An 18,522-nucleotide genomic window follows, 5' to 3' on the forward strand; every position below is an offset into this window, starting at 1 on the left:
GTAAATGTTCCAACATTATAAACGCCCATATCTCAGTCAAATGTTAACCAATCTTCAATATTGATATAGTTTTAGATTTGCCGTTCAATTTTCTATCTAACGATGTAATTTTGTATGTAACGGTGTCTAAAAAAAAAAAAAAAAAAAGGTCAGCCAACCAAACCGAAACAAACCTAACCTGTTCACCGTTCAATTTCCTATCTAATGGTGTAATTTGTTTCGAGTTATCGATGTAAATGTTCCAACATTATAAACGCCCATATCTCAGTCAAATGTTAACCAATCTTCAATATTGATATAGTTTTAGATTCGCCGTTCAATTTTCTATCTAACGATGTAATTTTTTTTAAATAAATCGACTAGTTTTTGAGTAATCGATGTAAACGTTCCAACATTATAAACGCTCATATCTCAGTCAAATGTTAACCAATCTTCAATATTGATATAGTTTTAGATTCGCCGTTCAATTTTCTATCTAACGATGTAATTTTGTATGTAACGGTGTCTAAAAAAAAAAAAAAAAAAAGGTCAGCCAACCAAACCGAAACTAACCTACCCTGTTCGCCATTCAATTTCCTATCTAATGGTGTAATTTGTTTCGAGTTATCGATGTAAATGTTCCGACATTATAAACGCTCATATCTCAGTCAAATGTTAACCAATCTTCAATATTGATATAGTTTTAGATTTGCCGTTCAATTTTCTATCTAACGGTGTAATTTTGTATGTAACGATGTCTAAAAAAAAAAAAAAAAAAGGTCAGCCAACCAAACCGAACCAAACTTAACCTGTTCGCCATTCAATTTCCTATCTAATGGTGTAATTTGTTTCGAGTTATCGATGTAAATGTTCCAACATTATAAACGCCCATATCTCAGTCAAATGTTAACCAATCTTCAATATTGATATAGTTTTAGATTTGCCGTTCAATTTTCTATCTAACGATGTAATTTTGTATGTAACGGTGTCTAAAAAAAAAAAAAAAAAAAGGTCAGCCAACCAAACCGAAACAAACCTAACCTGTTCACCGTTCAATTTCCTATCTAATGGTGTAATTTGTTTCGAGTTATCGATGTAAATGTTCCAACATTATAAACGCCCATATCTCAGTCAAATGTTAACCAATCTTCAATATTGATATAGTTTTAGATTCGCCGTTCAATTTTCTATCTAACGATGTAATTTTTTTTAAATAAATCGACTAGTTTTTGAGTAATCGATGTAAACGTTCCAACATTATAAACGCTCATATCTCAGTCAAATGTTAACCAATCTTCAATATTGATATAGTTTTAGATTCGCCGTTCAATTTTCTATCTAACGATGTAATTTTGTATGTAACGGTGTCTAAAAAAAAAAAAAAAAAAAGGTCAGCCAACCAAACCGAAACAAACCTACCCTGTTCGCCATTCAATTTCCTATCTAATGGTGTAATTTGTTTCGAGTTATCGATGTAAATGTTCCAACATTATAAACGCCCATATCTCAGTCAAATGTTAACCAATCTTCAATATTGATATAGTTTTAGATTTGCCGTTCAATTTTCTATCTAACGATGTAATTTTGTATGTAACGGTGTCTAAAAAAAAAAAAAAAAAAAAGGTCAGCCAACCAAACCGAAACAAACCTAACCTGTTCACCGTTCAATTTCCTATCTAATGGTGTAATTTGTTTCGAGTTATCGATGTAAATGTTCCAACATTATAAACGCCCATATCTCAGTCAAATGTTAACCAATCTTCAATATTGATATAGTTTTAGATTCGCCGTTCAATTTTCTATCTAACGATGTAATTTTGTATGTAACGGTGTCTAAAAAAAAAAAAAAAAAAAGGTCAGCCAACCAAACCGAAACTAACCTACCCTGTTCGCCATTCAATTTCCTATCTAATGGTGTAATTTGTTTCGAGTTATCGATGTAAATGTTCCAACATTATAAACGCTCATATCTCAGTCAAATGTTAACCAATCTTCAATATTGATATAGTTTTAAATTCGCCGTTCAATTTTCTATCTAACGATGTAATTTTGTATGTAACGGTGTCTAAAAAAAAAAAAAAAAAAAGGTCAGCCAACCAAACCGAAACAAACCTAACCTGTTCACCGTTCAATTTCCTATCTAATGGTGTAATTTGTTTCGAGTTATCGATGTAAACGTTCCAACATTATAAACGCTCATATCTCAGTCAAATGTTAACCAATCTTCAATATTGATATAGTTTTAGATTCGCCGTTCAATTTTCTATCTAACGATGTAATTTTGTATGTAACGGTGGCTAAAAAAAAAAAAAAAAAAAGGTCAGCCAACCAAACCGAAACAAACCTAACCTGTTCACCGTTCAATTTCCTATCTAATGGTGTAATTTGTTTCGAGTTATCGATGTAAATGTTCCAACATTATAAACGCCCATATCTCAGTCAAATGTTAACCAATCTTCAATATTGATATAGTTTTAGATTCGCCGTTCAATTTTCTATCTAACGATGTAATTTTTTTTAAATAAATCGACTAGTTTTTGAGTAATCGATGTAAACGTTCCAACATTATAAACGCTCATATCTCAGTCAAATGTTAACCAATCTTCAATATTGATATAGTTTTAAATTCGCCGTTCAATTTTCTATCTAACGATGTAATTTTGTATGTAACGGTGTCTAAAAAAAAAAAAAAAAAAAGGTCAGCCAACCAAACCGAAACAAACCTAACCTGTTCGCCATTCAATTTCCTATCTAATGGTGTAATTTGTTTCGAGTTATCGATGTAAATGTTCCAACATTATAAACGCCCATATCTCAGTCAAATGTTAACCAATCTTCAATATTGATATAGTTTTAGATTTGCCGTTCAATTTTCTATCTAACGATGTAATTTTGTATGTAACGGTGTCTAAAAAAAAAAAAAAAAAAAGGTCAGCCAACCAAACCGAAACAAACCTAACCTGTTCACCGTTCAATTTCCTATCTAATGGTGTAATTTGTTTCGAGTTATCGATGTAAATGTTCCAACATTATAAACGCCCATATCTCAGTCAAATGTTAACCAATCTTCAATATTGATATAGTTTTAGATTCGCCGTTCAATTTTCTATCTAACGATGTAATTTTTTTTAAATAAATCGACTAGTTTTTGAGTAATCGATGTAAACGTTCCAACATTATAAACGCTCATATCTCAGTCAAATGTTAACCAATCTTCAATATTGATATAGTTTTAGATTCGCCGTTCAATTTTCTATCTAACGATGTAATTTTGTATGTAACGGTGTCTAAAAAAAAAAAAAAAAAAAGGTCAGCCAACCAAACCGAAACTAACCTACCCTGTTCGCCATTCAATTTCCTATCTAATGGTGTAATTTGTTTCGAGTTATCGATGTAAATGTTCCAACATTATAAACGCTCATATCTCAGTCAAATGTTAACCAATCTTCAATATTGATATAGTTTTAAATTCGCCGTTCAATTTTCTATCTAACGATGTAATTTTGTATGTAACGGTGTCTAAAAAAAAAAAAAAAAAAAGGTCAGCCAACCAAACCGAAACAAACCTAACCTGTTCACCGTTCAATTTCCTATCTAATGGTGTAATTTGTTTCGAGTTATCGATGTAAACGTTCCAACATTATAAACGCTCATATCTCAGTCAAATGTTAACCAATCTTCAATATTGATATAGTTTTAGATTCGCCGTTCAATTTTCTATCTAACGATGTAATTTTGTATGTAACGGTGGCTAAAAAAAAAAAAAAAAAAAGGTCAGCCAACCAAACCGAACCAAACCTAACCTGTTCGCCATTCAATTTCCTATCTAATGGTGTAATTTGTTTCGAGTTATCGATGTAAACGTTCCAACATTATAAACGCTCATATCTCAGTCAAATGTTAACCAATCTTCAATATTGATATAGTTTTAAATTCGCCGTTCAATTTTCTATCTAACGATGTAATTTTTTTTAAATAAATCGACTAGTTTTTGAGTTATCGATGTAAACGTTCCAGCACTATAAACGCTCATATCTCAGTCAAATGTTAACCAATCTTCAATATTGATATAGTTTTAAATTCGCCGTTCAATTTTTTATCTAACGATGTAATTTTTTTTAAATAAATCAACTAGTTTTTGAGAAATCGATGTAAACGTTCCAACATTATAAATGCTCATATGTCAGTCAAATGTGAACCAATCTTCAATATTGATATAGTTTTAGATTCGCCGTTCAATTTTCTATCTAACGGTGTAATTTTGTATGTAACGATGTAATTTTTTTTAAATAAATTGACTAGTTTTTGAGTAATCGATGTAAACGTTCCAACATTATAAATGCTCATATGTCAGTCAAATGTGAACCAATCTTCAATATTGATATAGTTTTAGATTCGCCGTTCAATTTTCTATCTAACGATGTAATTTTGTATGTAACGGTGGCTAAAAAAAAAAAAAAAAAAAGGTCAGCCAACCAAACCGAACCAAACCTAACCTGTTCGCCATTCAATTTCCTATCTAATGGTGTAATTTGTTTCGAGTTATCGATGTAAACGTTCCAACATTATAAACGCTCATATCTCAGTCAAATGTTAACCAATCTTCAATATTGATATAGTTTTAGATTCGCCGTTCAATTTTCTATCTAACGGTGTAATTTTTTTAAAATAAATCGACTAGTTTTTGAGAAATCGATGTAAACGTTCCAGCACTATAAACGCTCATATCTCAGTCAAATGTTAACCAATCTTCAATATTGATATAGTTTTAAATTCGCCGTTCAATTTTCTATCTAACGATGTAATTTTTTTGAAATAAATCGACTAGTTTTTGAGTAATCGATGTAAACGTTCCAACATTATAAACGCTCATATCTCAGTCAAATGTTAACCAATCTTCAATATTGATATAGTTTTAGATTCGCCGTTCAATTTTCTATCTAACGGTGTAATTTTTTTAAAATAAATCGACTAGTTTTTGAGAAATCGATGTAAACGTTCCAGCACTATAAACGCTCATATCTCAGTCAAATGTTAACCAATCTTCAATATTGATATAGTTTTAAATTCGCCGTTCAATTTTTTATCTAACGATGTAATTTTTTTTAAATAAATCAACTAGTTTTTGAGAAATCGATGTAAACGTTCCAACATTATAAATGCTCATATGTCAGTCAAATGTGAACCAATCTTCAATATTGATATAGTTTTAGATTCGCCGTTCAATTTTCTATCTAACGATGTAATTTTGTATGTAACGGTGGCTAAAAAAAAAAAAAAAAAAAGGTCAGCCAACCAAACCGAACCAAACCTAACCTGTTCGCCATTCAATTTCCTATCTAATGGTGTAATTTGTTTCGAGTTATCGATGTAAACGTTCCAACATTATAAACGCTCATATCTCAGTCAAATGTTAACCAATCTTCAATATTGATATAGTTTTAGATTCGCCGTTCAATTTTCTATCTAACGGTGTAATTTTTTTAAAATAAATCGACTAGTTTTTGAGAAATCGATGTAAACGTTCCAGCACTATAAACGCTCATATCTCAGTCAAATGTTAACCAATCTTCAATATTGATATAGTTTTAAATTCGCCGTTCAATTTTCTATCTAACGATGTAATTTTTTTGAAATAAATCGACTAGTTTTTGAGTAATCGATGTAAACGTTCCAACATTATAAACGCTCATATCTCAGTCAAATGTTAACCAATCTTCAATATTGATATAGTTTTAGATTCGCCGTTCAATTTTCTATCTAACGGTGTAATTTTTTTAAAATAAATCGACTAGTTTTTGAGAAATCGATGTAAACGTTCCAGCACTATAAACGCTCATATCTCAGTCAAATGTTAACCAATCTTCAATATTGATATAGTTTTAGATTCGCCGTTCAATTTTCTATCTAACGGTGTAATTTTGTATGTAACGATGTAATTTTTTTTAAATAAATTGACTAGTTTTTGAGTAATCGATGTAAACGTTCCAACATTATAAATGCTCATATGTCAGTCAAATGTGAACCAATCTTCAATATTGATATAGTTTTAGATTCGCCGTTCAATTTTCTATCTAACGATGTAATTTTGTATGTAACGGTGGCTAAAAAAAAAAAAAAAAAAAGGTCAGCCAACCAAACCGAACCAAACCTAACCTGTTCGCCATTCAATTTCCTATCTAATGGTGTAATTTGTTTCGAGTTATCGATGTAAATGTTCCGACATTATAAACGCTCATATCTCAGTCAAATGTTAACCAATCTTCAATATTGATATAGTTTTAGATTCGCCGTTCAATTTTCTATCTAACGATGTAATTTTGTATGTAACGGTGTCTAAAAAAAAAAAAAAAAAAAGGTCAGCCAACCAAACCGAAACTAACCTACCCTGTTCGCCATTCAATTTCCTATCTAATGGTGTAATTTGTTTCGAGTTATCGATGTAAATGTTCCGACATTATAAACGCTCATATCTCAGTCAAATGTTAACCAATCTTCAATATTGATATAGTTTTAGATTTGCCGTTCAATTTTCTATCTAACGGTGTAATTTTGTATGTAACGATGTCTAAAAAAAAAAAAAAAAAAGGTCAGCCAACCAAACCGAACCAAACTTAACCTGGTCGCCATTCAATTTCCTATCTAATGGTGTAATTTGTTTCGAGTTATCGATGTAAATGTTCCAACATTATAAACGCCCATATCTCAGTCAAATGTTAACCAATCTTCAATATTGATATAGTTTTAGATTTGCCGTTCAATTTTCTATCTAACGATGTAATTTTGTATGTAACGGTGTCTAAAAAAAAAAAAAAAAAAAGGTCAGCCAACCAAACCGAAACAAACCTAACCTGTTCACCGTTCAATTTCCTATCTAATGGTGTAATTTGTTTCGAGTTATCGATGTAAATGTTCCAACATTATAAACGCCCATATCTCAGTCAAATGTTAACCAATCTTCAATATTGATATAGTTTTAGATTCGCCGTTCAATTTTCTATCTAACGATGTAATTTTTTTTAAATAAATCGACTAGTTTTTGAGTAATCGATGTAAACGTTCCAACATTATAAACGCTCATATCTCAGTCAAATGTTAACCAATCTTCAATATTGATATAGTTTTAGATTCGCCGTTCAATTTTCTATCTAACGATGTAATTTTGTATGTAACGGTGTCTAAAAAAAAAAAAAAAAAAAGGTCAGCCAACCAAACCGAAACTAACCTACCCTGTTCGCCATTCAATTTCCTATCTAATGGTGTAATTTGTTTCGAGTTATCGATGTAAATGTTCCGACATTATAAACGCTCATATCTCAGTCAAATGTTAACCAATCTTCAATATTGATATAGTTTTAGATTTGCCGTTCAATTTTCTATCTAACGGTGTAATTTTGTATGTAACGATGTCTAAAAAAAAAAAAAAAAAAGGTCAGCCAACCAAACCGAACCAAACTTAACCTGTTCGCCATTCAATTTCCTATCTAATGGTGTAATTTGTTTCGAGTTATCGATGTAAATGTTCCAACATTATAAACGCCCATATCTCAGTCAAATGTTAACCAATCTTCAATATTGATATAGTTTTAGATTTGCCGTTCAATTTTCTATCTAACGATGTAATTTTGTATGTAACGGTGTCTAAAAAAAAAAAAAAAAAAAGGTCAGCCAACCAAACCGAAACAAACCTAACCTGTTCACCGTTCAATTTCCTATCTAATGGTGTAATTTGTTTCGAGTTATCGATGTAAATGTTCCAACATTATAAACGCCCATATCTCAGTCAAATGTTAACCAATCTTCAATATTGATATAGTTTTAGATTCGCCGTTCAATTTTCTATCTAACGATGTAATTTTTTTTAAATAAATCGACTAGTTTTTGAGTAATCGATGTAAACGTTCCAACATTATAAACGCTCATATCTCAGTCAAATGTTAACCAATCTTCAATATTGATATAGTTTTAGATTCGCCGTTCAATTTTCTATCTAACGATGTAATTTTGTATGTAACGGTGTCTAAAAAAAAAAAAAAAAAAAGGTCAGCCAACCAAACCGAAACAAACCTAACCTGTTCGCCATTCAATTTCCTATCTAATGGTGTAATTTGTTTCGAGTTATCGATGTAAATGTTCCAACATTATAAACGCCCATATCTCAGTCAAATGTTAACCAATCTTCAATATTGATATAGTTTTAGATTTGCCGTTCAATTTTCTATCTAACGATGTAATTTTGTATGTAACGGTGTCTAAAAAAAAAAAAAAAAAAAGGTCAGCCAACCAAACCGAAACAAACCTAACCTGTTCACCGTTCAATTTCCTATCTAATGGTGTAATTTGTTTCGAGTTATCGATGTAAATGTTCCAACATTATAAACGCCCATATCTCAGTCAAATGTTAACCAATCTTCAATATTGATATAGTTTTAGATTCGCCGTTCAATTTTCTATCTAACGATGTAATTTTTTTTAAATAAATCGACTAGTTTTTGAGTAATCGATGTAAACGTTCCAACATTATAAACGCTCATATCTCAGTCAAATGTTAACCAATCTTCAATATTGATATAGTTTTAGATTCGCCGTTCAATTTTCTATCTAACGATGTAATTTTGTATGTAACGGTGTCTAAAAAAAAAAAAAAAAAAAGGTCAGCCAACCAAACCGAAACTAACCTACCCTGTTCGCCATTCAATTTCCTATCTAATGGTGTAATTTGTTTCGAGTTATCGATGTAAATGTTCCAACATTATAAACGCTCATATCTCAGTCAAATGTTAACCAATCTTCAATATTGATATAGTTTTAAATTCGCCGTTCAATTTTCTATCTAACGATGTAATTTTGTATGTAACGGTGTCTAAAAAAAAAAAAAAAAAAAGGTCAGCCAACCAAACCGAAACAAACCTAACCTGTTCACCGTTCAATTTCCTATCTAATGGTGTAATTTGTTTCGAGTTATCGATGTAAACGTTCCAACATTATAAACGCTCATATCTCAGTCAAATGTTAACCAATCTTCAATATTGATATAGTTTTAGATTCGCCGTTCAATTTTCTATCTAACGATGTAATTTTGTATGTAACGGTGGCTAAAAAAAAAAAAAAAAAAAGGTCAGCCAACCAAACCGAAACAAACCTAACCTGTTCACCGTTCAATTTCCTATCTAATGGTGTAATTTGTTTCGAGTTATCGATGTAAATGTTCCAACATTATAAACGCCCATATCTCAGTCAAATGTTAACCAATCTTCAATATTGATATAGTTTTAGATTCGCCGTTCAATTTTCTATCTAACGATGTAATTTTTTTTAAATAAATCGACTAGTTTTTGAGTAATCGATGTAAACGTTCCAACATTATAAACGCTCATATCTCAGTCAAATGTTAACCAATCTTCAATATTGATATAGTTTTAGATTCGCCGTTCAATTTTCTATCTAACGATGTAATTTTGTATGTAACGGTGTCTAAAAAAAAAAAAAAAAAAAGGTCAGCCAACCAAACCGAAACAAACCTAACCTGTTCGCCATTCAATTTCCTATCTAATGGTGTAATTTGTTTCGAGTTATCGATGTAAATGTTCCAACATTATAAACGCCCATATCTCAGTCAAATGTTAACCAATCTTCAATATTGATATAGTTTTAGATTTGCCGTTCAATTTTCTATCTAACGATGTAATTTTGTATGTAACGGTGTCTAAAAAAAAAAAAAAAAAAAGGTCAGCCAACCAAACCGAAACAAACCTAACCTGTTCACCGTTCAATTTCCTATCTAATGGTGTAATTTGTTTCGAGTTATCGATGTAAATGTTCCAACATTATAAACGCCCATATCTCAGTCAAATGTTAACCAATCTTCAATATTGATATAGTTTTAGATTCGCCGTTCAATTTTCTATCTAACGATGTAATTTTTTTTAAATAAATCGACTAGTTTTTGAGTAATCGATGTAAACGTTCCAACATTATAAACGCTCATATCTCAGTCAAATGTTAACCAATCTTCAATATTGATATAGTTTTAGATTCGCCGTTCAATTTTCTATCTAACGATGTAATTTTGTATGTAACGGTGTCTAAAAAAAAAAAAAAAAAAAGGTCAGCCAACCAAACCGAAACTACCCTACCCTGTTCGCCATTCAATTTCCTATCTAATGGTGTAATTTGTTTCGAGTTATCGATGTAAATGTTCCAACATTATAAACGCTCATATCTCAGTCAAATGTTAACCAATCTTCAATATTGATATAGTTTTAAATTCGCCGTTCAATTTTCTATCTAACGATGTAATTTTGTATGTAACGGTGTCTAAAAAAAAAAAAAAAAAAAGGTCAGCCAACCAAACCGAAACAAACCTAACCTGTTCACCGTTCAATTTCCTATCTAATGGTGTAATTTGTTTCGAGTTATCGATGTAAACGTTCCAACATTATAAACGCTCATATCTCAGTCAAATGTTAACCAATCTTCAATATTGATATAGTTTTAGATTCGCCGTTCAATTTTCTATCTAACGATGTAATTTTGTATGTAACGGTGGCTAAAAAAAAAAAAAAAAAAAGGTCAGCCAACCAAACCGAACCAAACCTAACCTGTTCGCCATTCAATTTCCTATCTAATGGTGTAATTTGTTTCGAGTTATCGATGTAAACGTTCCAACATTATAAACGCTCATATCTCAGTCAAATGTTAACCAATCTTCAATATTGATATAGTTTTAAATTCGCCGTTCAATTTTCTATCTAACGATGTAATTTTTTTTAAATAAATCGACTAGTTTTTGAGTAATCGATGTAAACGTTCCAGCACTATAAACGCTCATATCTCAGTCAAATGTTAACCAATCTTCAATATTGATATAGTTTTAAATTCGCCGTTCAATTTTCTATCTAACGATGTAATTTTTTTGAAATAAATCGACTAGTTTTTGAGTAATCGATGTAAACGTTCCAACATTATAAACGCTCATATCTCAGTCAAATGTTAACCAATCTTCAATATTGATATAGTTTTAGATTCGCCGTTCAATTTTCTATCTAACGGTGTAATTTTTTTAAAATAAATCGACTAGTTTTTGAGAAATCGATGTAAACGTTCCAGCACTATAAACGCTCATATCTCAGTCAAATGTTAACCAATCTTCAATATTGATATAGTTTTAGATTCGCCGTTCAATTTTCTATCTAACGGTGTAATTTTGTATGTAACGATGTAATTTTTTTTAAATAAATTGACTAGTTTTTGAGTAATCGATGTAAACGTTCCAACATTATAAATGCTCATATGTCAGTCAAATGTGAACCAATCTTCAATATTGATATAGTTTTAGATTCGCCGTTCAATTTTCTATCTAACGATGTAATTTTGTATGTAACGGTGGCTAAAAAAAAAAAAAAAAAGGTCAGCCAACCAAACCGAACCAAACCTAACCTGTTCGCCATTCAATTTCCTATCTAATGGTGTAATTTGTTTCGAGTTATCGATGTAAATGTTCCGACATTATAAACGCTCATATCTCAGTCAAATGTTAACCAATCTTCAATATTGATATAGTTTTAGATTCGCCGTTCAATTTTCTATCTAACGATGTAATTTTGTATGTAACGGTGTCTAAAAAAAAAAAAAAAAAAAGGTCAGCCAACCAAACCGAAACTAACCTACCCTGTTCGCCATTCAATTTCCTATCTAATGGTGTAATTTGTTTCGAGTTATCGATGTAAATGTTCCGACATTATAAACGCTCATATCTCAGTCAAATGTTAACCAATCTTCAATATTGATATAGTTTTAGATTTGCCGTTCAATTTTCTATCTAACGGTGTAATTTTGTATGTAACGATGTCTAAAAAAAAAAAAAAAAAAGGTCAGCCAACCAAACCGAACCAAACTTAACCTGTTCGCCATTCAATTTCCTATCTAATGGTGTAATTTGTTTCGAGTTATCGATGTAAATGTTCCAACATTATAAACGCCCATATCTCAGTCAAATGTTAACCAATCTTCAATATTGATATAGTTTTAGATTTGCCGTTCAATTTTCTATCTAACGATGTAATTTTGTATGTAACGGTGTCTAAAAAAAAAAAAAAAAAAAGGTCAGCCAACCAAACCGAAACAAACCTAACCTGTTCACCGTTCAATTTCCTATCTAATGGTGTAATTTGTTTCGAGTTATCGATGTAAATGTTCCAACATTATAAACGCCCATATCTCAGTCAAATGTTAACCAATCTTCAATATTGATATAGTTTTAGATTCGCCGTTCAATTTTCTATCTAACGATGTAATTTTTTTTAAATAAATCGACTAGTTTTTGAGTAATCGATGTAAACGTTCCAACATTATAAACGCTCATATCTCAGTCAAATGTTAACCAATCTTCAATATTGATATAGTTTTAGATTCGCCGTTCAATTTTCTATCTAACGATGTAATTTTGTATGTAACGGTGTCTAAAAAAAAAAAAAAAAAAAGGTCAGCCAACCAAACCGAAACAAACCTAACCTGTTCACCGTTCAATTTCCTATCTAATGGTGTAATTTGTTTCGAGTTATCGATGTAAACGTTCCAACATTATAAACGCTCATATCTCAGTCAAATGTTAACCAATCTTCAATATTGATATAGTTTTAGATTTGCCGTTCAATTTTCTATCTAACGGTGTAATTTTGTATGTAACGATGTCTAAAAAAAAAAAAAAAAAAGGTCAGCCAACCAAACCGAACCAAACTTAACCTGTTCGCCATTCAATTTCCTATCTAATGGTGTAATTTGTTTCGAGTTATCGATGTAAATGTTCCAACATTATAAACGCCCATATCTCAGTCAAATGTTAACCAATCTTCAATATTGATATAGTTTTAGATTTGCCGTTCAATTTTCTATCTAACGATGTAATTTTGTATGTAACGGTGTCTAAAAAAAAAAAAAAAAAAAGGTCAGCCAACCAAACCGAAACAAACCTAACCTGTTCACCGTTCAATTTCCTATCTAATGGTGTAATTTGTTTCGAGTTATCGATGTAAATGTTCCAACATTATAAACGCCCATATCTCAGTCAAATGTTAACCAATCTTCAATATTGATATAGTTTTAGATTCGCCGTTCAATTTTCTATCTAACGATGTAATTTTTTTTAAATAAATCGACTAGTTTTTGAGTAATCGATGTAAACGTTCCAACATTATAAACGCTCATATCTCAGTCAAATGTTAACCAATCTTCAATATTGATATAGTTTTAGATTCGCCGTTCAATTTTCTATCTAACGATGTAATTTTGTATGTAACGGTGTCTAAAAAAAAAAAAAAAAAAAGGTCAGCCAACCAAACCGAAACAAACCCAACCTGTTAGCCATTCAATTTCCTATCTAATGGTGTAATTTGTTTCGAGTTATCGATGTAAATGTTCCAACATTATAAACGCCCATATCTCAGTCAAATGTTAACCAATCTTCAATATTGATATAGTTTTAGATTTGCCGTTCAATTTTCTATCTAACGATGTAATTTTGTATGTAACGGTGTCTAAAAAAAAAAAAAAAAAAAGGTCAGCCAACCAAACCGAAACAAACCTAACCTGTTCACCGTTCAATTTCCTATCTAATGGTGTAATTTGTTTCGAGTTATCGATGTAAATGTTCCAACATTATAAACGCCCATATCTCAGTCAAATGTTAACCAATCTTCAATATTGATATAGTTTTAGATTCGCCGTTCAATTTTCTATCTAACGATGTAATTTTTTTTAAATAAATCGACTAGTTTTTGAGTAATCGATGTAAACGTTCCAACATTATAAACGCTCATATCTCAGTCAAATGTTAACCAATCTTCAATATTGATATAGTTTTAGATTCGCCGTTCAATTTTCTATCTAACGATGTAATTTTGTATGTAACGGTGTCTAAAAAAAAAAAAAAAAAAAGGTCAGCCAACCAAACCGAAACAAACCTAACCTGTTCACCGTTCAATTTCCTATCTAATGGTGTAATTTGTTTCGAGTTATCGATGTAAACGTTCCAACATTATAAACGCTCATATCTCAGTCAAATGTTAACCAATCTTCAATATTGATATAGTTTTAGATTCGCCGTTCAATTTTCTATCTAACGATGTAATTTTGTATGTAACGGGGGCTAAAAAAAAAAAAAAAAAAAGGTCAGCCAACCAAACCGAACCAAACCTAACCTGTTCGCCATTCAATTTCCTATCTAATGGTGTAATTTTTTTTAAATAAATCGACTAGTTTTTGAGTAATCGATGTAAACGTTCCAACATTATAAACGCTCATATCTCAGTCAAATGTTAACCAATCTTCAATATTGATATAGTTTTAAATTCGCCGTTCAATTTTTTATCTAACGATGTAATTTTTTTTAAATAAATCAACTAGTTTTTGAGAAATCGATGTAAACGTTCCAACATTATAAATGCTCATATGTCAGTCAAATGTGAACCAATCTTCAATATTGATATAGTTTTAGATTCGCCGTTCAATTTTCTATCTAACGGTGTAATTTTGTATGTAACGATGTAATTTTTTTTAAATAAATTGACTAGTTTTTGAGTAATCGATGTAAACGTTCCAACATTATAAACGCTCATATCTCAGTCAAATGTTAACCAATCTTCAATATTGATATAGTTTTAAATTCGCCGTTCAATTTTCTATGTAACGATGTAATTTTTTTTAAATAAATCGACTAGTTTTTAAGTAATCGATGTAAACGTTCCAACATTATAAACGCTCATATCTCAGTCAAATGTTAACCAATCTTCAATATTGATATAGTTTTAGATTCGCCGTTCAATTTTCTATCTAACGGTGTAATTTTTTTAAAATAAATCGACTAGTTTTTGAGAAATCGATGTAAACGTTCCAGCACTATAAACGCTCATATCTCAGTCAAATGTTAACCAATCTTCAATATTGATATAGTTTTAGATTCGCCGTTCAATTTTCTATCTAACGGTGTAATTTTTTTAAAATAAATCGACTAGTTTTTGAGAAATCGATGTAAACGTTCCAGCACTATAAACGCTCATATCCCAGTCAAATGTTAACCAATCTTCAATATTGATATAGTTTTAGATTCGCCGTTCAATTTTCTATCTAACGATGTAATTTTGTATGTAACGATGTAATTTTTTTTAAATAAATTGACTAGTTTTTGAGTAATCGATGTAAACGTTCCAACATTATAAATGCTCATATGTCAGTCAAATGTGAACCAATCTTCAATATTGATATAGTTTTAGATTCGCCGTTCAATTTTCTATCTAACGATGTAATTTTGTATGTAACGGTGGCTAAAAAAAAAAAAAAAAAAAAGGTCAGCCAACCAAACCGAACCAAACCTAACCTGTTCGCCATTCAATTTCCTATCTAATGGTGTAATTTGTTTCGAGTTATCGATGTAAACGTTCCAACATTATAAACGCTCATATCTCAGTCAAATGTTAACCAATCTTCGAAATTGATATAGTTTTAAATTCGCCGTTCAATTTTCTATCTAACGATGTAATTTTTTTTAAATAAATCGACTAGTTTTTGAGTAATCGATGTAAACGTTCCAACATTATAAACGCTCATATCTCAGTCAAATGTTAACCAATCTTCAATATTGATATAGTTTTAAATTCGCCGTTCAATTTTTTATCTAACGATGTAATTTTTTTTAAATAAATCAACTAGTTTTTGAGAAATCGATGTAAACGTTCCAACATTATAAATGCTCATATGTCAGTCAAATGTGAACCAATCTTCAATATTGATATAGTTTTAGATTCGCCGTTCAATTTTCTATCTAACGGTGTAATTTTGTATGTAACGATGTAATTTTTTTTAAATAAATTGACTAGTTTTTGAGTAATCGATGTAAACGTTCCAACATTATAAATGCTCATATGTCAGTCAAATGTGAACCAATCTTCAATATTGATATAGTTTTAGATTCGCCGTTCAATTTTCTATCTAACGATGTAATTTTGTATGTAACGGTGGCTAAAAAAAAAAAAAAAAAAAGGTCAGCCAACCAAACCGAACCAAACCTAACCTGTTCGCCATTCAATTTCCTATCTAATGGTGTAATTTGTTTCGAGTTATCGATGTAAACGTTCCAACATTATAAACGCTCATATCTCAGTCAAATGTTAACCAATCTTCGAAATTGATATAGTTTTAAATTCGCCGTTCAATTTTCTATCTAACGATGTAATTTTTTTTAAATAAATCGACTAGTTTTTGAGTAATCGATGTAAACGTTCCAACATTATAAACGCTCATATCTCAGTCAAATGTTAACCAATCTTCAATATTGATATAGTTTTAAATTCGCCGTTCAATTTTTTATCTAACGATGTAATTTTTTTTAAATAAATCAACTAGTTTTTGAGAAATCGATGTAAACGTTCCAACATTATAAATGCTCATATCTCAGTCAAATGTTAACCAATCTTCAATATTGATATAGTTTTAAATTCGCCGTTCAATTTTCTATCTAACGATGTAATTTTTTTGAAATAAATCGACTAGTTTTTGAGTAATCGATGTAAACGTTCCAACATTATAAACGCTCATATCTCAGTCAAATGTTAACCAATCTTCGAAATTCATACATTTTTAGAATCGCCTTTCAATTCTCTATCTAATGGTGTCATTATTTTTCAAATCGAGCTTCTAGTTAAAGAGTTATCGATGTAAACGTTCCAGCACTATAAACGCTCATATCTCAGTCAAATGTTAACCAATCTTCAATATTGATATAGTTTTAGATTCGCCGTTCAATTTTCTATCTAACGGTGTAATTTTTTTAAAATAAATCGACTAGTTTTTGAGAAATCGATGTAAACGTTCCAGCACTATAAACGCTCATATCTCAGTCAAATGTTAACCAATCTTCAATATTGATATAGTTTTAAATTCGCCGTTCAATTTTCTATCTAACGATGTAATTTTTTTGAAATAAATCGACTAGTTTTTGAGTAATCGATGTAAACGTTCCAACATTATAAACGCTCATATCTCAGTCAAATGTTAACCAATCTTCAATATTGATATAGTTTTAGATTCGCCGTTCAATTTTCTATGTAACGGTGTAATTTTTTTAAAATAAATCGACTAGTTTTTGAGAAATCGATGTAAACGTTCCAGCACTATAAACGCTCATATCTCAGTCAAATGTTAACCAATCTTCAATATTGATATAGTTTTAGATTCGCCGTTCAATTTTCTATCTAACGGTGTAATTTTGTATGTAACGATGTAATTTTTTTTAAATAAATTGACTAGTTTTTGAGTAATCGATGTAAACGTTCCAAACCAAACCTAACCTGTTCGCCATTCAATTTCCTATCTAATGGTGTAATTTGTTTCGAGTTATCGATGTAAACGTTCCAACATTATAAACGCTCATATCTCAGTCAAATGTTAACCAATCTTCGAAATTCATACATTTTTAGAATCGCCTTTCAATTCTCTATCTAATGGTGTCATTATTTTTCAAATCGAGCTTCTAGTTAAAGAGTTATCGATGTAAACGTTCCAGCACTATAAACGCTCATATCTCAGTCAAATGTTAACCAATCTTCAATATTGATATAGTTTTAAATTCGCCGTTCAATTTTCTATCTAACGATGTAATTTTTTTTAAATAAATCGACTAGTTTTTGAGTAATCGATGTAAACGTTCCAACATTATAAACGCTCATATCTCAGTCAAATGTTAACCAATCTTCAATATTGATATAGTTTTAAATTCGCCGTTCAATTTTTTATCTAACGATGTAATTTTTTTTAAATAAATCAACTAGTTTTTGAGAAATCGATGTAAACGTTCCAACATTATAAATGCTCATATGTCAGTCAAATGTGAACCAATCTTCAATATTGATATAGTTTTAGATTCGCCGTTCAATTTTCTATCTAACGGTGTAATTTTGTATGTAACGATGTAATTTTTTTTAAATAAATTGACTAGTTTTTGAGTAATCGATGTAAACGTTCCAACATTATAAACGCTCATATCTCAGTCAAATGTTAACCAATCTTCAATATTGATATAGTTTTAAATTCGCCGTTCAATTTTCTATCTAACGATGTAATTTTTTTTAAATAAATCGACTAGTTTTTGAGTAATCGATGTAAACGTTCCAACATTATAAACGCTCATATCTCAGTCAAATGTTAACCAATCTTCAATATGGATATAGTTTTAGATTCGCCGTTCAATTTTTTATCTAACGATGTAATTTTTTTTAAATAAATCAACTAGTTTTTGAGAAATCGATGTAAACGTTCCAACATTATAAATGCTCATATGTCAGTCAAATGTGAACCAATCTTCAATATTGATATAGTTTTAGATTCGCCGTTCAATTTTCTATCTAACGATGTAATTTTGTATGTAACGGTGGCTAAAAAAAAAAAAAAAAAAAGGTCAGCCAACCAAACCGAACCAAACCTAACCTGTTCGCCATTCAATTTCCTATCTAATGGTGTAATTTGTTTCGAGTTATCGATGTAAACGTTCCA

Source organism: Pieris brassicae (assembly GCF_905147105.1).
Source record: "Pieris brassicae chromosome W unlocalized genomic scaffold, ilPieBrab1.1 SUPER_W_unloc_1, whole genome shotgun sequence".
Taxonomy (NCBI): Eukaryota; Metazoa; Arthropoda; class Insecta; order Lepidoptera; family Pieridae; genus Pieris; species Pieris brassicae.